At 33.5% G+C, this 22,653-nt stretch overlaps 1 long non-coding RNA gene and 1 other non-coding gene across 2 annotated transcripts in view; one reads left to right on the top strand and one right to left on the bottom strand.

Moving 5' to 3' along the window:
• The window catches only part of LOC123284482 (uncharacterized), a 345,889-nt gene that overhangs the window by 264,321 nt on the left and 58,915 nt on the right, over window positions 1-22,653 (bottom strand). The gene's annotated exons all lie outside the window — the stretch shown is intronic.
• Window positions 11,261-11,367, top strand: LOC123284876 (U6 spliceosomal RNA). The gene has a single exon (XR_006526320.1). It is a non-coding gene; the product is annotated as a U6 spliceosomal RNA (small nuclear RNA).

Genomic DNA, 22,653 nt, shown 5'->3' on the forward strand with positions numbered 1-22,653 from the left:
CAAACTGTGGTCACAGACCACTGGTGAGTTATACTTGACATTTATTCAAATAGAAAATATTATCTATGTTTGTCTATATATATCAATGGATTATATATATCTTGAATTTTATCTATAATTTATAGACAGATTTATTAAAACCACAGTCATTCCTTGGTGAGGAAGATCAGGGTTGCTGTGCAGAGGCCCAAGACCATGCCTTCTGAGGAGCGTCATCAGAGGCTGCATACTGAAAGGGAAATAGACTTCACTGAATTAGTCCAGTTGAGTCACTAAACAAATTAATAAGCAAGCAAACAACAACATCAAGTTGGGGTGGAGGATCTGCATATACAGTTGCTACAATATATTATCTAAAATATCCAGTTTTCTACAACACTTAGAGGACACGTAAATTTAGGAAAGTGTGAACCTCTTCCATAGAAATACACACAAGAAAACACAAAACAAACAAAAAAATTAACAGGTAATTAAAACTGTCTTTGGCAGGGTTCAGAAGTTGGATTTGGCAGACAGATTGTAAAGCAGCTATATTATAAATATGTTCAAAGAGTTAAAGGAAACAATCATTAAAAGAATCAAAAGAAAGAATGATGATGAAGTCATAAGAAATAAATATTAATAAGGAGGTAGAAATTATAAGTAAAGAATCTAATGGAAATTCTGGAGATGAGAATCATAATTAGAAAAGTGAAAACTTCATGAGAAGAGATGAGCAGAAAATTTGAGCAAGAAAAAGAAGGAACCAACAAATTTGAAGATAAAATCATAGAGATTATGCAATGTGAAATATTTAGAAAAAATATAATGAAGAAAAATGAACAGAGCCACAGAGATATGTGGGATATCATTAAGCACACCAACATACGTAATGGGAGTACCATAAGAACAGGAGAGAAAGAGCAGACAAAAATACTTGAAAAAATCATAGCTGAAAACTTCCCAACACATTAATATAAAAATATTACCCTATACATCCAAGAAGCTGAAAAAACCAACAAGTATAATAAATACAAAGAGAGAAAGACACAGACAAATGATAGAAAAATGTTGAAAGACAAAGACAAGGCAAACAGAAAATCTTGAAAGCAGCAAGAGAACAACGACCCATCATATACAAGAGGACCCCAGTAAGCTGGTTAGCTGACTCCTCATCAGAAGTAAGCGGCCAGAAGGCAGTGGGATGACATATTTAAAGTTTTGAGAGAAAGAAAAAGTGGAGAAAGAAACTTACATCCAGCAAAACTGTCTTTCAAAAATGAAGGCATTCAGCTAAACATAAAGTAAGAAAGATGTTGCTAGCACTCCACCTTTCAAAAAATAATAAAGGAAGGTCTTCAGACTGAAATCAAGTGAAAGCAGAGAACAATTCAAATTAGCACAAAAAAACAGAGTACCAGGAAAGTAATTGTGTAAGTAATTATAAAAGACAGTAAAACTGCATATTTCTTCTCCTTTCTTCTCTTAAGTGATTTAAAAAGCATTTGTTTAAAACTATGTATACAACTGTATGGTTGGGTCTATAACATAGCAGTATGACATATTTGACAATAATACCACACGGAAAGTAAGCATGAAAGACAGGGTGCCAGTATCAAATTTACCTAAATAAACGATCATACAGACAATATTATGAAAAAATGTATGCCGACATATTAAATAACCTAGGTGACATGGGCAAATCCTAGAAAGATGTAAATTATTGAAACTGACTCAAAAAAGAAGTAGAAAATTGGAATAGACCTATTACAAGTAAGTAAATAAAGCCACAATAAGCCAAATGAAATGTGCAAAACAGGCAAATCCATAAAGACAAAAAGTGGATTAGTGGTTTCTTAGGCCTGTGGAGGTGGGAAGAGTAACAGGGAATGACGAATGTGCGAGACTTCTTTTTTTAGGGTGAAGATATATTCTAAATATTAGATTGTGGTGATGTTTGCATAACTCTGAATATACTCAAAATCATTGAATCATATACTTTAAATAGGTAAATGGTATGGTATACAAATTATATCTCAATAAAGCTGTTAAAATAGTAGCAAATTAGTTTTTATTTAAAAAATAGAGTTAACACTTGTATGTTTGAATACAAATAATATTACATATTTTTACTCTTCTCTGGAACACAGAAAGTATCTCAGAGGAAAGGGACAAGTTCATACAAATACAGAGACCCTCTTGTCTAAACAATTTTCTTAAAATAGCTAACATCTCTAGTATTTTGAGTACCACAATATTACATTATTTAACTGAATTCAAGGTTGAAATTTTTTTCAAAAGCTAAAGAAATAAAGCCCTTTGGCAAAGACTGTCTTCTTAGGCTCCTCTGAGCCCTCTTTTCAACTAGGCCTCAACTTAAAAACTGCAGACTCTCAGCCCAAATGATTTTACCTATTCCTCTACTCCCACAGTAAGAGAACTAAGAACTAATTAAGAGAACAAACACTAACATCATCTCTAATACCTCAAGGCTGCACACCTAGGATGACCCTAGCCTCCCATAAGAGTCTACTGCCTGGAGAATGATTGTTTGATCTGGGTAAAACCTGGTAATAAACATCTAGGACCCTAAATCCCACTCTTGGAGCAGCTACTTTAGAAAGCTCGCCATTATAAATCCTTTCTCTCTCCCTTTGAGCTGTAGAACTCCACCCCCTGCCCACCCAGCTGTCTTCTTAAGGACCTGAGAGCTGTCTCTTTGAAATGCAAACATTCAGGGAAATGACTCTTGCTCTCCCTCCCAGCCCAGCCCAGGGGGCACCTTGTTCTAACTTGCATCTCTGTCTCCTGCTATAAAGATACAGTACAGAAGTTGCTTCTCCCTCAGATAATCACCAGTTAACAAATCCAGTCTCTGCTGGAGCTGCTTGTTCCCTCTCCCCTCTCCCTCATTCTCCCTTTAAAATACCCAGTCACCTCTTCACAGATCAGAACGGAGTTCAGCTGTTTTCCCTACTGTGGGTAAGTTACTGAATAAAATCTGTTCTCACCTCTGTAACTAACGTTTGTGTTTATCTGTGACACCTTCACTTAAGTCTTTCAGAAATCTTTTTTTTTAATACTTTGTTCCTTGGTTCACATTCTTTCTCTGAACATCAAAGTTGTGTTTGTTTTCTTTCTGTTTTTTAAATTTTTGTTTTTGAGGAAGATTAGCCCTGAGCTAACATCTGCCGCCAATCCCCCCCACCACGTTTTTTTGCTGAGGAATACTGGCCCTGAGCTAACATTCAAGCCCATCGTCCTCTACTTTATGTGTGGGACGCCTGCCACAGCATAGCTTGACAAGCAGTGTGTAGGTCCACACCCGGGATCCAAACTGGCAAACCGTGGGCCGCAGAATCGGAATATGCAAACTTAACCACTGTACCCCTGGGCCGGCCCCAAAGTTGTGTTTGTTTTGATTAAAAACAAATGAGGTTTTTGTAGTATTGATAAAATCTAATGAAATAATTTCAATTGGTTAAAATAAACTTGGGATTCAATTTATGCTGTAAATAAGAATAAATGTCCCAGGGGATTGAGATGCATACAATAATAACAAAAAATAACAATCAATTGATATTTATTCTTCCATAAATTCTTTAGAAGTTTGTGAATTATGCATCCCAACTTCCCTTCATATCTAATATAATTTTTATCCTACTGCTATTCTCTACTACTTGTAATATGTCTGTGGCTTAAAAGTTGTAATAACAAACTCTTGCATAACGATATCAAATATAAAATTGTTTGAACATTAATTTGGTATTCATAGCATTCATACTTTAATTTTAATGCTCCCAGAGTATATTGAAGAGGCAAATCTCCTTTTTATGTTATTTTCTTAATTGATATGCTAAAATCTAAGAGAATAACAACATAGAACATTAGAAGCTAATAGCTCTGCACCGAGGCTTTGAGCTTAGAAATAATAAACACAAAACATAGGGCTATCCCATGGCATACTAATTAGGATAATGAACAAATAGTCTCTGAACACTAGGCTAACTGGGCTTGTGAAAGAGACTGTAATTTACCTCTTAATATTGACACTGCCATTGTTAGCTGAGTACACTGCTACGTAATTAAAAAACCTTATTTTACAGCTTCCCATGCAGCTCAATATGGCCATGCAAATAAATTTTGACCATTAGGATGTAAAAGGAAGTGATGAGATGTAAAAAATAATACTGCAATTTTATGACATCGTCTATGAAAAAGAGGCTTGATAGTCTTTGACCTTTTGTCCATCATGCTGCCTGAAATGCAGACAAGATGTCTGAAACTCTAGGAGCCACCTTGGATCATGACGACTAGGGCTACACAGTAAAATGGTGAGCCAGAAAGGGTCTGAATCCCTAAATGAATTTATAAAGCTGCCTTATCATCCCTGGCAAGACTACTCTGAAGCTCTAGTAGGATAGAAAGAAACTTCTGTTTTGTTTAAACCAATACTTTGGAGAATAAGTAGCTCATGTTTCTGAGAAATGCAAAGCATAAGGGTTCACCTTCATCAGGGTTCACAGGGTTCACCTCATTTGTTTCTTGTCTCTCAGAAAACACTATCTTTTGTACCCTGATGCATAATGCCTATAAAAAAATTGTTTCATATATTTTGTTGAGGTTTGGTTATTTTAGGGGAGAGGGTAGTTTTTGTCCTTGTTATATTATCTTTACCAGAAGCAGAAATGTCCAAGAGTTTTGACTAACCATGACTTGATTAAAACAAAATTACTGATTTGCTAACTAAAATTTCCATCAGCAGGTGGATGGCTTGGCTAAAGAAGTTTTACATGTTTATAGAGTGAAATATTAATCAGCAAGAAACAAAACTACAGATTCACATAACATGGATGAGTCTCAAAAGCATTTTGCTTAGTGTAGGTAAATGGATACTAGAGATTATATCCTCAATTATTCTACTTACAAAAACCCCTAGAAAAGGCAAATCTAATCTGTAGTGATCTAAAGCAGACCAGAGATTGCCTGGAACCAAGGATGAGAGAGTTGAGCACAAAGTGAACTTGGAGGATGATTGAAATGTTCTATATCTTAATAGAATGGTTGTTACATGATTATATGTCAAAACTCATCAAACTGTACACTTACAATGAATTCATTTCATTGTATGTAAGTCACACCACAGTAAAACTGGTGAAAACAACAACATAAAGGTAACATACATTCTGCAACTTTGCTTTGTCTTTTAAAAAAATTAAAAACTGAGAAATAAACAAGACTTTGAAATTTGCCATCACGTTTACTATTTCCAGGGCCCTTCACTCCATTGGGCAGATCCAAGATTTATCTGTTATCATTTCCTTATATCTAGGGCATTTTCTCTTCTATTGCTACACGTCTCTTCTGTTGTATACCTTTGTTTTGTATTTTCTCATGCTTATGTGTCTTTCTATTACTACTAAATATTAAAAATAACAAAATCCTTTTTTGCAATTGATGATCTCACATTCCCTATCACTAATGCAAACACAGAGATGTAGACATAGAAAGAGGGAATGGGGTGGTGTGATTATGTCACACTATCTACTGTTCCCAAAACATACTGTAACAATTCCTAGAATTGTGTGTGACTGTAGGTTTTCTTAGAGTTTTCTAGAAAGAGATTTCTAGTTAGAAACACATATTTGTTTAATTAAATATTACGTTTGGATTTGAGTCAGTTAATTCAGCATTTCCAAAAATGTGATCCAGTACATTTGGGTGATTAACAGGTGTTACATGCAAAAAAGCATATGTATTGATTAACTATCACTTAGAAAATTCTTCTATAAACAAAGTTTATACAAGACTCCCTAAGACTCTCACAGCTGTAAATGTTTTCATATGCATAGCATTAAAACAATGTATGTCTCTCACTTCTACTCATAGAATGTGCAAACATTTTATGTCACATCTTCGATCAAGAAAAATCTGAAGTGAGATATATGAATCTTTAAGCAGGGAGTATCATCTGCTTAGAAACTACAGCAAATCATCTGCAATAAAATTGTCTTATTTATTAGAGCTCACTGTTACAAATTGCTTTTCTCTGGCAAAAAGAGAAGCTAAAAATACAAAATATTTATGTGCTGAACACTAACCATAGAATCCCTCAGTAACAAACCAGATTTTTATAAATAAGGATGAAAAAAACTTGACAAAGTTTCTATTTCTGTTTACCAGTCATTCAATTGGAGATAATCAAGACTTTTTTTCCTATATGATTGTTTCTTTCACAGAGTTTCATTTGTGCTATATACAGCGTTCAAACTTCTTTAAAAATTACTGGGAATCAAATCCTGTGCTTGTGAAAATAATCTTAGACAATGAAATACATGCCTATAGAGTTGTAAATGACCTCACTAATGTATTTTTTGTTCCTTTTCCTTTTTGTGTTTCTCAAACCTGTTACAAAAATCCAGGATAACTTTGGAGCTTTTGAGATAGTTGCTCTTAATTATTTTGTCCCTTTAAAAAAGAAGTTAGTAAAAAAATTGAAGTGGCTCTGATTTTTAAAATAAAAATACAAAGCAGAGCATTGTTAATACATGGACACATGTATTATGTAGCTACAAGACAGGATGTGGTATTCAGGTCTTTCTGAGAGTAGCCGACTTTTGAAAACTTGGAACAAACTTTGAAAATTCTGTTTTGAGTTATCAGTTTTATTTATTAACTCTATGAAAGCATTTTGACAAATATAATAACTACTATCAGTGGAAGAATGTAACAAAGTGAGCAAATAAGAGACATTTCAATTTTTCTTACACCTTATTTAAAAATTTCATGATTATTGAACAACTTCCATATGCTGGGCTTTGGTCTAGCTTTAAGGGACATAGAGAAAAGTACAGAGATGAAGATAACATAAACCAAAACCTCCTAACATCACAGAGTAAATGCAGAGAGGCTGCTTTACTATGTTATGTATTAGACGATATATAAAGGGGTATGTGATATTAATTACTAAAGATAATAAAATTACTCTGTGGAAAATGAATTAAAATATCAGGTGAAGCGAAGTAAGTTTTGAAAGGAGGGATACTTCTAGGAATTATATATGTTGTTTTATAAGTTTTATGAATGCAAAATCATTTATAAGAAAAAAAGCAATTATGTTGAATTCAAGAACCCCCAAATGGCAACACTTTTTTTTTGGTGAGGAAGATTCACCCTGAGCTGACATCTGTTGCCAATCTCCCTCTTTTTTGTCGAGAAAGACTCACCCTGAGCTGACCTCTGTTCCAGTATTCCTCTATTTTGTATATTGGTTGCCACCATAGCATGGCTGCCAACGATTGGTGTAGGTTCACGCCTAGGAACCAAACCCAGGCAGCCGAGGCAGAGTGAGCCAAACTGAACCACTCGGCCACCGGGCTGGCCCCTGGCAACACTTTTAATAATGGAGAAGATGGATTATAAGAAGATAACTGCATCAAAATGTGTTAATGGGTTAGAACATTAGTTGTGAGACAAAAATATATATATAATTATGTATAAAATAATGTATAAATGAAGTATTCTTATATAATGAGTACAGTGCTTCAAAAGATCTGATGATCTATTTCATAAATAATGATATAAAAATAAAAAGAGGCATTTAGTTCCTTTTCCTGTTAATACTGTAAATCCTGTAAATACTGTTAGTGTACTTTATCCTGCTTCAACACTACTGTGGTCTAAAGGCAAAGATCTTTCATGGTGTGTTTATCCATTAACTCATTTATTTCTTTATAAACATCTTTTTTTGTTTCATTTTGTTTTAATTTCAAACTCCTCCACTGCATCCTTAGGAAAAGCTATTATCAAGGAACAGTCATGCAATTAGCTTCCTGTTTCAATAGCAGACCTTAAATAAATCGTTTGAAAAAGGAAGAAAAAACTAAAACCTTGTGGTTTTGTGTCTTTCAGTTTGAAGGGAAGATAAGAGTCAAAGAACATATTAACTATACATATTTGCTATATAGAAGGAATGAAATTAGAGGAATCAAGATGATGTTGGGAATGCGAAGTGTATGCAGAGATTTATGTTCATTGAGTTTTAAAATACATTTATCTTTTATAATTTCAGATAAATACTAGATGTCAGAACACAGATATAAAGAAAAAATCTAATGCTAAATGTCAGTGTGATTAATATATTTGCATATTAAAAATTTGATTTAATAATTTAAGAAGATTGATCATGGCAATTTGAAGCAGCAGTTATTTATTATGATTCTGAAAATATCATGTTTTTAATACAGCATCAAATGAGTGTTTAAATAAGAATATTTTTGACAAATTTTATTTGATAAATAGATTTTGAAAAAAGTTATTTACTATAAATACTCCCTAAAATATAATTGAATAGTTTGGTGATTTGAAAAACAGATCATAAAGCGTTATTCAAAGGAAATTGCTCCAACAAATTAACTGCTAAAGAACTGTCTGGGATAGTAAGCTAGTTCTATATGGACGAGAATTCATGGGGAGTTTTGTAGATAGCAAAATTCTAACATCTGTAGGAAAATACGTTAGAACTTATTTGATCTGTTATCCCTCAAAGTATGAAACAGGAAGCATGTACTTCATAATTTGAATTTAATAATCTAGATAATCACAAATGTAAATATTATGAAACTAAATTTGTGATTTTTCATCATTTTCTATTATTGCAAGGGATTAATTTACATTAAAATTAAAAAGAAATTACTAATATGTCATTAATTTTTCTACTCTGCATTCTGGAATAAATCAAATAGGAAAATACTCCATAAATTTACTACTAATATTTCTGTTCATTTTTATGGCATTTTAAAATTCCTGGGGAAAATTTGACTGAAGGTAAATGTGAGCCTCTCTATTTTGTTTCCACTCAACTAGTATCTTTTTATATATATATAGGAATTTTTAAAACACGCAGACATGCATGACTACAAAATGAAGACAAATAATGTTATATAACATCTTGAAAGCATGATATACTATCTTTTTAGATTTTTTTCCAGCTTTACTGAGGTATAATTGACAAATAAAAGTTGTACATATTTAAAATGTATAAGGTGATTTGTGTGTATGTGTGTGTGTGGAAGATGGTCGATCAACCCTGAGCTAACATCCGTTGCCAATCTTCCTCTTTTTGCCTGAGGAAGATTGTCCCTGACCTAACATCTATGCCAATCTTCCTCTATTTTTTTGTTTATGGGATGCTGCCAGAGCATGGCTTATTGAGCACTGTGTAGGTACACACCCAGGATGTGAATCCAAACTCAGGCCGCCAAAGCAGAGTGTGCAAACTTAACTACTCCGCCACTGGGCTGGCCTATGATGTTTTGATGTATGTATACATTGTGAAGTGATTACCACAATCAAGCTAATTAATATATCTACCACCTCACATAGTTACCAATGTGTGTGCGTGGTAAACACTTACAATCTAGTATTTTAGCAAATTTTGAGCATTAAATACAGTCTTATTAACTATAATCACCATGCTGTACATTAGCTCTCCAGAATTATTCATCCAGCATACATAACAAACTTTGTACTGTTTGACCAACATCTCCCCATTTCCCTCATCCCTCAAGTCTTGGAAACCACCATTCTACTCTCTGCTTTTATGAGTTTGACTTTTTGGATTCCATATATAAGTGAGATCATTCAGCATTTATCTTTTTCTGTCTGGCTTATTTTGCCAACCATAATACCCACCAGGTTCATCCATGTTGTCACAAATGGCAAGATTTCCTTCTTTTTTATGGCTGAATAATATTCCACTAGATACACACACATGTGTGTGTATACATCTATATATCATTACATATATATATTATGTATATAATACATATAATACATATAATTATATATTATATATATAAATGTGTATATATATACATATACATTTTCCTTATCCATTTTATCCATCATGGCCCCTTATTTCCATATCTTGACTACTGTGATAGTACTACACTAAACATGGAAGTGCAGATATCTTTCTCTCTTTGAGATACTGATTTTATTCCCTTTGGATATATACCCAGAAGTGGAATTGCCAGATCATACAATAGTTCTATTTTTAACTTTTTGAGGAATCAAAATACTGTTTTCTATCATGGTTGTACCAACTTACTTTCTCACCAATAATGTATAAGGATTCCTTTTTCTCCTCATCCTCACCAGCACTTGCTATCTTTTGTCTTTTTGATAATAGCCATTCTAAAGGTGATATCTCATTGTGGTCTTGATTTGTATTTTCCTGATGAACTAGCGATGTTGACCATCTTTTCATATAACTATTGACCATCTGTATGTCTCTTTTGAGAAATGTTTATTCAGGTCTTATGTCCATTTTGTAATTGAGTTATTTGGGATTTTTTTTTTTGTTGCTGTTATTTAGTTGTTTCAGTTCCTTATTTATTTTGGGCATTACCCCTCTATCAGACATATATTTTGAAATATTTTCTCCCATTCCATAGGCTGTCTCTTCACTCTCTTGTTTCCTTTGCTGTGTAGAAGCTTTTTAATTTGATGTACCCCACTCATTTATTTTTGCTTTTGTTGACAGTACTTTGGGGGTCATATCCAAAAAGTCATAGCCCAGACTAATGTCAAGAAGGTTTTTGCCCATTTTTTTTTCTAGTAGTTTCACAGTTTCAGGTATAATACCTTTATTTGTATTTATTAAAAAATCATTTTACTGAAGTGGCAAACAAATGTGTATGTTTCTGATGTCATAGATTGTAATGTATATTTTGTAATAAACCTCTGAAACTTTGTAACATGTATTTATGTAAAAAAGTAACTTCATAATGATGAAATCTCTATAATGTTATACCAATACCAATCTCTACCCACATTTCACAATTTACTAAATTAAAAAAGTGATGCAAACTCCTAAAATACAAGGTGTTGATTATTTGTATATATTTGTCAAGGGAATATTAATCTATTCATTATCTAGCTGGAATATGACCTCAAGCACCTCTAGGTATTTTCTTCTTTCTCTTTGTTAAAATACCATTTTATCACACATTTATTCCAGCAAATTATCTACTGGATTTTAACTTACATCATTTTATCTTTTTGAACTCATAATCATAGTAAATGAAACACTATCTCACTGATTTATGAATTGTTACCTTTATTAACATCATTTAATTAATTAATTTGTTAAAAGTACAATGAATCTAATTCCCAATTCAAGAACTATTACTTCATTAATGACTTGCATCTTTCATTGTGCCCTTCAATATAGCAACCCCATTTCCCTAACAGGCATGGCCACTATCAAAACTTTTCTGTGTTCACTTCAGCAGCACATATACTAAAATTAGAATGATCTAGAGAAGATTAGCATGGTTCCTGAGGAAGGGTAATATGCAAATTTGTGACGTGTTCTGTATGTTTCAAGCTTAATTGTTATCAACGTAAAATAGACTATAATAGATATAAGTTGTAATATGTAAGCCTCATAGAGCCACAAGGCAAAATCCTATAGTAGATACAAAAAAAAAATAATGAGAAAGGAATCTAAGTATATCACTAAAGAAAGTCATCAAACCACAAAGGAAGAGAGCAAAAGAAGAAAGGAACAGAGAAGAACTACAAAACAAACAAAAAACAATTAACAAAATGGCAATAAGTACATACCTATCAAGAATTATTTTAAATGTAAATGGACTAAATTCTCCAATCAAAAGACACAGAGTGGCCAAATGGGTAAAAAAACACGACCCATCTATATCTTGCCTACAAGGGACTCACTTCAGATGCAAAGATAAGCACAGGCAGAAAGTGAAGGAAAGAAAAAGATACTTCACACAAATGGAAACCAAAAGAAAGCTGGGATAGCTATACTTATATCAGACAAAATAGACTTTAAAAACAAAGACTATAACAAAAGACAAACAAGGACATTACATAATGATAAAGGAGTCAATCCAACAAGAGACTATAACATTGAAAATAATTTCATGTATAATTGCATCAAAAAGAATGAAATACCCAGGGATAAACTTAACCAAGGAGGTGAAAGATCTATACACTGAAAAATATAACACATTAATGAAAGACATTGAAGAAGACAGAAATAAATGGAAAGATATTCCACATTCATGGATTGGAAGAATTAATATTGTTAAAATGTCCATACTACCCAAAGCAATCTACAGATTCAATGCAATCTCTATCAAAATTCCAATGGCATTTTTCACAGAAATAATACAAATAGTCCTAAAATTTGTGTGGAACCACAAAAGACCCTGAATAGCCAAAGCAAGTTTGACAAAGAAGAACAAAGCTGGAGGCATCATGCCTCCTGATTTCAAACTACATTATAAAGTTATCATAATCAAAACAGTATGGCATTGACATAAAAATGGACACATAGATCAATGGAACAAAATAGAGACCCCAAAAATAAATGCATGCATCTATGGTCAACTAATTTATGATAAAGGAGCCGAGACCATACAATGGGGAAAGAAAATTCTCTTCAATAAATGGTGCTGAGAAAACTCGACAGCCACATACAAAAGAATGAAAATGGGCCACTATTTTGCACCATACACAAAAATTAACTCAAAATGGATTAAAGACTTGAATGTCAGACTTGGAACCAGAAAACTTCTAGAAGAAAACATAGGGGTAAGCTCTTTGCCATAGGTCTTGGTGATGATTTTTTGAATCTTTACACCAAAAGCAAAAACAACAAAAGCAACAATAAAGTTGAGACTGCATCAAACTAAAAAGCTTCTGCACAGCAAAGTAAACCATCAACAAAATAAAAAGGTAAGCTTTTCTGAATGGAAGAGAGCACTTGGAAATCATATATCTAATAAAGGGTTAATATCCAAAATATATAAATAACTCATACAACTCAGGAGCAAAAAAAAAAAAAAAAAAAATCTGATTAAAAAATGGGCAGAAGCTCTGAATAGACGTTTTTCCAAAGAAGACATACAGATGGTCAATAGGTACATGAAAACATCACTAATCATCATGGAAATGAAAATCAAAACCACAATGAGATATCACCTCACATCTGTTAGAATGGCTCTTACCAAAGAGACATGAAATTACAAGTGTTGATGAGGGTCTGGAGAAAACGGAACCTTTGTGCTCTGTGGGTGGGAATGTAAATTGGTATAGCCAGTATGGAAAACAGTGTGAAGGGTCCTCAAAAAATCAAAAATAGAACTACCATATGATCCAGTAATTCCACTTCTGGGTATTTATACAAAGAAAATGAAAACACTAACTCAAAAAGATATATGTACTCCCATGTTCACTGCAACATTATTTACAATAACTAAGATTTGGAAACAATCTAAGTGTCCATTGATGAATAAATGAATAAAGAAACTGTGGTACATACATACAATGGAATATTATTCTTCCATAAAAAGAAGGAAATATTGCCATTGTGAAAACATGGATGGATCCTGAGGACATTGTGCTAAGTGAAATAAGTCAGACAGAGAAAGGTGAATACCATCTGACCTCAGTTACATGTGGAATCCAAAAGAAAAAAATCAAAAACAAACAAGCTCACAGATATACAGAACAGACTGCTTGTTGCCAGAGGTAGGGGGTGGGGCAGGGAGAAATGTGTGAAGGGGGTCAAAGGGTACAAACTTCTATGTATAATATAAATATGTCATGGGGAGGTAACATAGAGCATGGTGTCTATAGTTAATAACATTGTATTGCATATTTGAAAGTTGCTAAGAGAGTAGACCTTAAACTTCTCATGACAAGAAAAAAATTTGTAACTATGTAAGGTGACAACTGTTAATTAGACAGTGTTGTTATCATTTCACAATGCATAGAAATATCGAATCATGTTGTACACTTGAAACTAATGTAATGTTATATATTGAGGTATATATACCTCAATTTAAAGAAACTAAAATTAAGTTAAATTTTAAAAAGAATTGTGTTTAATATTTCCCTTGCCACTTTTAAAGTGTACTATTGTATGTGTATATCTCTAAATAATAAATTGGTTTAGTACTTTATTTTTAACTTTTAAAAAATGTATATTAGATTATTAAACATTTTTACTAAGTTAAGCAACATTAAAATTTGTATGTAACATTCCAGGCTTCTTTTTCATTTAGTGCTTTCAATTTTTATTTTATTCCTTCTCCTGTCTATGAGTTTTGATATTTTCTCAAGATGTTGTTATCCTCCCTGCCCAAATGAGTTCAAGGCTTTCAATGGAGCTTCATCTGGATGTGATAATTAGTAAATTCAAATCTCTTTTCTTTGGGTTTTCTTTTGGGGGGTTATTACATCTGACTTCAGACTCTTTTTTTTCTCATACCACTACAAATATATTTCAATGATTTATTTCTATACTGCTATAGTCTGCATGCACAGAGATGAGGAACTTTGTATTAGAACATTTGCAAGAAAATGAGACCATTTACATTGAAAAATCACCTGCCCTTAGCAAGTTTCTTTTAGGTTTTATGATTTAAAAAAAAAAGTGAATCTCTTCACTTTCTTAAAACTGCATTTCCTAATGTCCCCTTTAGTAATCTAGGCTGAGAAGTTTCAAAGAGAGGAAAAAGTATTAGTATTTTCCAAGCTCTGGAAAGAGAAACAGTGCAGGTAAAAAAAAAATCTTTATTTTTATACTTAATACTATTATTTGTTATTTGAAACTTATATAAAATGTGTACCTTAGAAGTTGTGTGTGTAATGACTACTTTGTAATACATTACAAAATGTCAGATTAATTTTTCAATTAAATTTTACTGTAGCCTATTAAGTACTAGGCATAGTACTTGATATGGAAAGACTAAGATAAAATTCGAATTAAGGAAGAAAAGAGCAACAAATATGTTTGATATTGTACTCTAAGTAATTTTAAAATTATATTTGTTTTATCTTTCTACATGCATTTAAAAATTTCTCTAACACTTATGTGTCAAAAGGGGTCAAAACTAAGTATAAATATTTTTAATCGTTAAACTTTTCCTAATATTAAAGGATTTTATTTTTGAACATCAGAGGTGGATGGATGTGCTTGGCTCTGACAAAGATATGTAAGATTTTCATATGCAAAATACCAAATGCCAGATGTGCTTTATCTATATTAGATGTAAGATGAATATAAATGAGGTCAAGTACTCAGTGTGCATAGCATGACATTTCAAAATGTTTCTACTCTCACATCTTGTCTTCGGTAACATTTTAAACCTGTCATTTGGCAAACCTAAATGGCATTCCCTAAGACGTCATTAAATTAAAACCTGGAAAAGGAGACTTTCATTTAGTCATCTTTTTAAAAATTAGTGACATTGAAAAGAGGATTACATCATTGTTTAAAATTCTAGGGGGAAAATAAAGGAAATTACATTGGGACACTCCTGAAACATGACTTTAGTACCATGAATGTAGATGTTTACAATAATTATAAATCTATGATATAAATGAGATATGCTTATACTGTCTGGTGCATCCTCAGGAGAAAAATTAAAAACATATTTCTTTAAACAAGTAAAGCATAAAATTTCTTTTAAATATTGATGCACTGGTGACAGATGCATGGCAATCTAGAAGAAATAAAGCCATTGTCAGCAATGAAGCATCATAAGAATAATTGTTATAAAAAACATTTAAGACAAAATTATTGCACAACTATATCTTTCATTATCTGCTGAGTTTTTGAAATTGTTAAATTATAATAATCCAGGGAATGACAGACTTATCAATAATTGAGAAACCTCATGAATTGCAAAAGAATGATGCATGAAGAAAAAATAACATTTGACTTTTGGAAATACAGGAAAGGTAAAACTATTACTGGTTGCCATATATTTATTACCTACTATGTGTCAGGCACTACAATAGATACTATATGTAGATTATTTCTAATTATCTGAACATTGCTGAAGATATATGTTCTCTTTTAAGCATGAAAACACTTGTTTATTATCACTTACTAGTAGCTGGAAAAATAAGGATTTGAACTAAGGTTACCGAACTCAAAATCCATGGAAAGAATTTTTTCAAGTGAGAGATATCACCACCGTCTAACCATTTAACTGTGAGCCTGAAAAATATAATTCATTTAACAAAAATTTTTGAATATCTTCTTTGTGCCAGTCATTAATCAAGGTTCTGAGAGAAGACAGAGGATAAACAGACAAAAACCCATGGTTTATGGAGCTTATATTTTAGTATGGGAAGACAGACACACACAAAAATAAACAATAAAATAGAATATCTGAAGTGTCAGATGATGAAACACATTATAGAAAAAGATATAAGACGGTAAGTTTGGAGTTTGGGAGTCAACTTTAATTAAAGTACTAAGGAAAGACTCATAAGACAGTGGTTTTGAACAAAAGCTGAAAGAGGGAAGAGAATTTACAGGAATTTTATCTGGAAAAATGGAACTCCTGCAGGAGGAAACAGAAAGTAAAAACACTTTGAGGTGATGATATGCTTGTATTTTTGAGGAATAGAAAGAGATAACTGTGGTTATAGAGAAATGTGGAAGAAGGAAACTTGTAGGCAAACAGGAGATAGACATAGGAGGACGACCACAAGTTGTGAAAGGTCCTTAGTCCTTATTATAAATGAGGTGAGAAGCTGATGAAGGTTTTATGGTAAAGTAGTTATACAATTTAACATGTCTAAAAGGATCACTTGAGCTTCTCTGTTGAGTGTAAACTATATGTAACAAGGAAAAAACAGAAAAAACAATTAGTAAACAACAAGCCCCTAAGAGATGATAGTGGCTTGAACCAGCATGGTAGAAGTATAAGTGGTAAGAAGTGGTTGGCTCCTGGGTTTATATAGAAGGAATTGCCAACAGAATTGATTGATTGATTGGCTATGGATAGTAACAGAAAGAACAGAGTCAAGAACAAATCCAGGGTATCTAGCCTATAAAACTTTAAGGAAGGAGTTGCCATTTACTGAGATAGAGAATAAAAGGAATAGACCAAATTCAGGGGAAATATCAGGAGTTTGATTTTGGATATCTTTGGTAAGCAATGGTTATTAAACATTCGAGGTATTGAATCAGCACTTTTGGAGCTTGGAGTTTAGATAAAAGTCTCAAACTGTTGGTATAAGTTTAGGAGTCTGTTTCAATAGGTTTTATTATTATTTAGGTATGGTAAGGCCAACAGATAAGGAGATGACTGCCATTGATACTCTAATGATACACTGATACATGATAGTTTATGATATCAATCCCAAGAGAGGGAATACATGTCACACCATGGAGGGCCACATGAAGAAGCACCAGGATCAGCCATACAACAGAGAGAAAGAAAGAAACCATGGACAAAAGCCTTTATTGTAGTTTCTGTAGGAAGGAACAGGTGACACAGGGTAAAGCAAGCTTAGGACTGGCTAATTTGAATAATTATTAATTAAAACATTAATTATTACATTATTGATTAAAATTTATTATTAATAATTATTAGTGGGCTCTGGGACACAGGGGCTGTTCCTAGTTGTCTGATGCCTAACCCTGGGCTTATTAGAGCATGTTTATAGTGGCTTGGAGTGTGAGAGCATGAAAAGGGAGGTAGGTGAGTGTCTAGACTCTGTATTGGTTTGTTTGTATTTGACAAGTGTACCCATGGGAGGGGGGCTTCTCTCAAGGTGAGGGGGAGAAGTGATGAGAGAGGTAGAAAGGCAAGGTAAGGTGACTCAGAACAAGGCGTGCGTAGCATAGGCATACAGGGCAGATGCTAAGGAATCAAGTTTACATGTTAGAAACATGGTTAATACAGAGTCATCACTGATAGATGGTGTTTGAAACCATGATTATGAATGAGATATTTAAAATAAAAATGAAAGCAAAGTACTTAAAATGACTGGTAAACAGGTAGCAGTTGATGCAGGAGGAGTATCCTGGAAGTCAGGGGAAGAAAAAATTTCAAGGAAAAACAATGACCAGTTATGTTAAATGTTACTGAGAAAACAAGAAGAGGACTGAGACTCAACCATTTTATTTAAAATGCTGTTAATTAATCACTTTGATAACAGCTTCAGATAAGCAGAAGAGTAGAAAGTCTGATTTTTCAGGATTCAAGAGTGAATGGAGGAGAGATAGTCACAAAAATGGCAGGGTAAGGACTTTTGAAAGTTCTCCTCTTTAAGAGCAGTGAGGAAAGACATATACTGTCAAAATTAATTTTTTTCAGAACTTGAGAAATTAACTAAAGGCTTGCAGCAATCTAGAGAGGTTTTTTCTAGAAATCCGGCTGAATCTAGGTAAGAACAGAAAGTTTTATGGTGTTTTAACTTGTCCTATTCCCATTCCCCTCTCTCCAGCTTGGAAAAAAATGATAAAAGCCTGATAGTCACCAAAGGGGGAGAATGGGATTGGAGCTCCTACACCTCATTTCTAAAGAGCTGCCATTATTTGACTTATTTGGTGGTTTCATGGAAGACCCCTCTTACAAAGCCAACTTTATTTGACTTGACTTGGGTTTCCTGCCCTGAAAAAGTCTTTTCCCTAGGAATGTTGGCTGAGAATATTTGGAGGTAACTTGTTTGACTTTGTAGCAGCCTAAGGTAATGGACAGCAGTTGAAGCAAACAATAGGCTAAGCAAAAATTTTAAAAGGGAAAGATAGGAAACAAGATATCCATTAGGACATTGAAAAGCTCCAATATACTCCTGGGAATGTAGAAGGCCACACACATGTGTAGGGTTGAAGACATGCCCAGGACTGTACACAAGGTCAAAAAAAACTGAGAAAGACCTAAGTTATCACCCCTAGTTGATGTTGAGGTTGCACAGAAACAGGATGTGAAGGCTTTGGAAGAGTTATCAACTTCCTGGCTGATTGTTGAAGGTATGTTCCAACACATACACAGAACCACTTAGCAAAGGCAGGCAGTCTTATTGGTTCCAGACACTTAAGGATATCTTGGTCCAATCATTAACGAACCATTTACATAACCAAGAAGAGATTTCAGTGTCTACACATAATGAAGAATAAAAACTGCAGAATAAGAATAAAGAATTTGCAGAAAAGTCACTAAATAAACAACAACAACAAGTAGCACCAATAAAATACCCTAGCAGGAGGCAAAATCTGATTTCAAGTGTTGTCACACTGTATTATTAAAGTGTCCAGTTTTCAATAAAAAATTACAAGACATGCAAAGAAACAAGAAAGTACGCTTCTACATGGTGAAAAAAGTAATCAAAACAAACTATCCCTGAGAAGGCATATATGTTTGATTTATAAACCAAGACTTTAAATAAACTATTTTAAATATTTAAAGAACTAAAAGAAGCTATGTCTAAGGAACTAAAGAAAAATATGAGAACAATGTCTCTCAAACAGAGACCATCAATAAAGACAAAGAAAGCATAATATGGAATCAAGTAAAATTCTGAAATTGCAAAATACAACTGAAATGAAAATTTCATTAGAGAGACTCAACAGCATATGTGATCAGATGGAAAAAAAAACCACAGTGAACTTTAAGACAGGCCAATTGAAATTATCCAGTTTAAGGAGCAGAGAGAAAAATGAATGAATAAAAACCAACAGATCCTCAGAGACCCATGGGACATCAAAATTATCAATATGCACATAGCGGGAGTGTTAGAAGGAGAAAAGAGAGAAAAAGATACGAAAATAATACTTGAAACAAAATGGCTGAGAACTTCCCAAATATGTTGAAAAACATTACACGTTCAAGAAGCTCAGTGAACTCAGATAGGATAAATTCAAAGATATCTACACTTAGACACAACATAATCAAACCACCAAAAGTCAAAGAAAAAGAGGATCTCTAAATCAGCAAGAGAGAGGTGACATCTTGTACAAGGAATTCTCAGTAAAATTAAGAGCTGAATTCTCATCAGAAACCATGGAGGACTGACATATTTCAAGTGGTGGGATGACATATTTAAAGTCCTGAAAGAAAAAGATTATCAACAGAGAATTTGATATCCAGCAAAAGCATCGTTCAAAATTTAAAGAGAAATAAACATATTCCCAAATCCACAAAAAACGTGAGAATTTATCTCATCTTTCTGGGTTAAATCCCACTTAGTCAGGGTGTATTGATATATGTTTCTGCGTTTAGTTTGCTGGTATTTTGTTGATATTTTTGCATCCATATTTTCAAGGGATATTGGCTGTGGTATTCCTTTTTATGATGCCTTTTTCTGTTTTTTGTATCAAGGTAGTAATACTGGCCTCATAGAATGAATTGGGAATTTTTTCCTCCCCTTCTAATTTTTGGAGATCTTGTTAAAGATAGCCATTAATTCTTTAAGTGTTTGGTATAATTCACCAGTGAAGCTTTCTAGACTTTTTCATTGTAGGAATTTTTAAATCATGAATTCAATGTCTTACCTGCCATTGGACTATAAAAATTTTTACTGCTTATTGAACCAGTTTCGGCAATTTGTTCTTTATAGAAATTTGTGGATTTTATCTTGGTTACCTAATGTGTTGGCATACAAATGTTCACAGTATCTTCTTATAATCATTCTTCTATAAGTTTGGTAGAAATGTCCTACCTTTTATTCCTGATTTTAGTAATTCCTGATTTAGTATTTCTGATTTGAGTCCTCTCTCTTTTTGTGCTTAATCAATGTAGCTAAACATTTGTCTCTCTCTCTTTTTTTTATCTTTAGAAAGAATAAACTTTTGGGGGGCCAGCCCGGTGGCACAGCAGTTAAGTTTGCACGTTCCGCTTCAGCGGCCTGGGGTTCGCCAACTCGGATGCCGGGTACAGACATGGCACCACTTGGCATGCCATGCTGTGGTAGGTGTCCCACATGTAAAATGGAGGAAGATGGGCATGGATGTTAACTCAGGGCCAATCTTTCTCAGCAAAAAGAGGAGGATTGGCAGCAGTTAGCTCAGGGCTAATCTTCCCCCAAAAAATAAATAAATAAAAAGAATAAACTTTTGGTTTATTGATTTTCTTTATTATTTTTCTTTTTATTTCATGTGTCTCCATTATAATCTATATTATCTCCTTTTTCTGCCTTCTTTGTGTTTATTCTTTTTAAATTTCTTAAATTTGGAGGTTATTGATTTGAGAACTTCCTTTTTAATATATAAGTTTATATCTGTAAATATCCCCCCAGGCATTGCTTTTTCTGAAGCCCGTATGTTTTGGCATGTTGGATTTTCATTTTCATTCACCTCAAAGCATTTTCTAATATTCTTCGTGATTTCTTTTTTGACCCACTGGTTATTTAGTTATGTGTTAATTTCCACATACGTGATAATTTCCCAAGTAACCTTATTATTTACTTTTGATTTCATCCCATTATGCTTAGAAGAAAATGGATAGGAGTAGCAATCCCAAATGTAGTGTATATATAAACATATTTTTTTTAAAGATTGGCATCTGAGGTAACATCTGTTGCCAATCTTCTGTTTTTTTCTTTTTCCTTCTTCTTCTTCCCAAAGCACCCCCAATACATAGCTGTATCTTCTAGCTGTGAGTGCCTCTGGCTGTGCTATGTGGGACGCTGCCTCACCATGGCCTGATGAATGAAGCCATGTCCCTGGCCAGAACCCAACTGGCAAAATCAGGGGCCACTCACGCAGAGTGCATGAAATTAACCACTCAGCCAATGGGCTGGCCCCCAAATGTAGTATATATTGTTATCAAAGTCCAAAGAAAGACAACAAGCACTAGACTTCTTATTTGGTAGTAGGGGAGAGAGAGGTATAAAAACTTCTTCCCTACTTTAAAAGGTATGCATTGATCTGCTCAAGACTAATGAGCCGCTAAAAGTTTTACTGGTGAGTAGTAAGCTCCTAATTCTTTGGGAGGTATACCTTCCACTCTCTGGCAAGCATATCTATTAGTAAGGGATGTAGGATATTTGCTCACCTTGTCCAATTAGCATCATGTCATCAGTTAGTGGACGGGTATAACACTAACAAAAAAGTTTAGATGTTCAAAGCTGTGTGGATTCTGTTGCCACATGGAGCAGAGTAGTTAACATAGTCCTGAAGCAAAACAGTAAATGTGTATTGCTGTATAAAGTTGAAGTGCTTTTGCAACTCCCCATTGATGGGATTTCCAGAGGGAAGCATTCACCAAATCAATAGTTTACTATCAAGTACCTGTGTCTATGTGGATCTCTTGCAGTAAAAATAATATATCCAGTGCAGTAACTCTGATTGATACTACTAGCTGATTAATTTTATGATAGTCCATCATCTCCCCATCATAGTCCACATACATTTTCAAAAGCCAGGGAGGTTAAGTGAATAAAAATGTGATAGGCTCTATTATCTCCGCATTTCTCAAATCTTTGATGAGGGTGTTAACGCTTGAAATTTTTTCAGGACTTTAGTATTACTCCTTATTTACTCACTTGATTATATGGAAAGGTGCAGTTTCAGGAGCTTATACTTGAACTCTCTTACTATAATGGCCCTAACTTAAGTCAGGGAATCAAGTTAATTTTACATCAACTGCTAAGAATATTTATCACAATTATTATCCATTTGGAAACAGAGGGGGAAAGCACAGGGTAAGTTTGCAGATGCACTGGACATACTATGAAATGAATTCAAATCAAAACCACATTTATCATCTGGCTTCCCTAATCTCTGTATCAAACAGAGGACTATGGTGGCATTTTGTGTTCTATGAAACGTGTCATTTCTATGTAGTTCTCTTTGTCAGTCCATATTTATCCTTCAGAATGGCTACAGGTCAC

This window comes from Equus asinus, chromosome 3 (genome assembly GCF_041296235.1).
Source record: "Equus asinus isolate D_3611 breed Donkey chromosome 3, EquAss-T2T_v2, whole genome shotgun sequence".
NCBI lineage: Eukaryota > Metazoa > Chordata > Mammalia > Perissodactyla > Equidae > Equus > Equus asinus.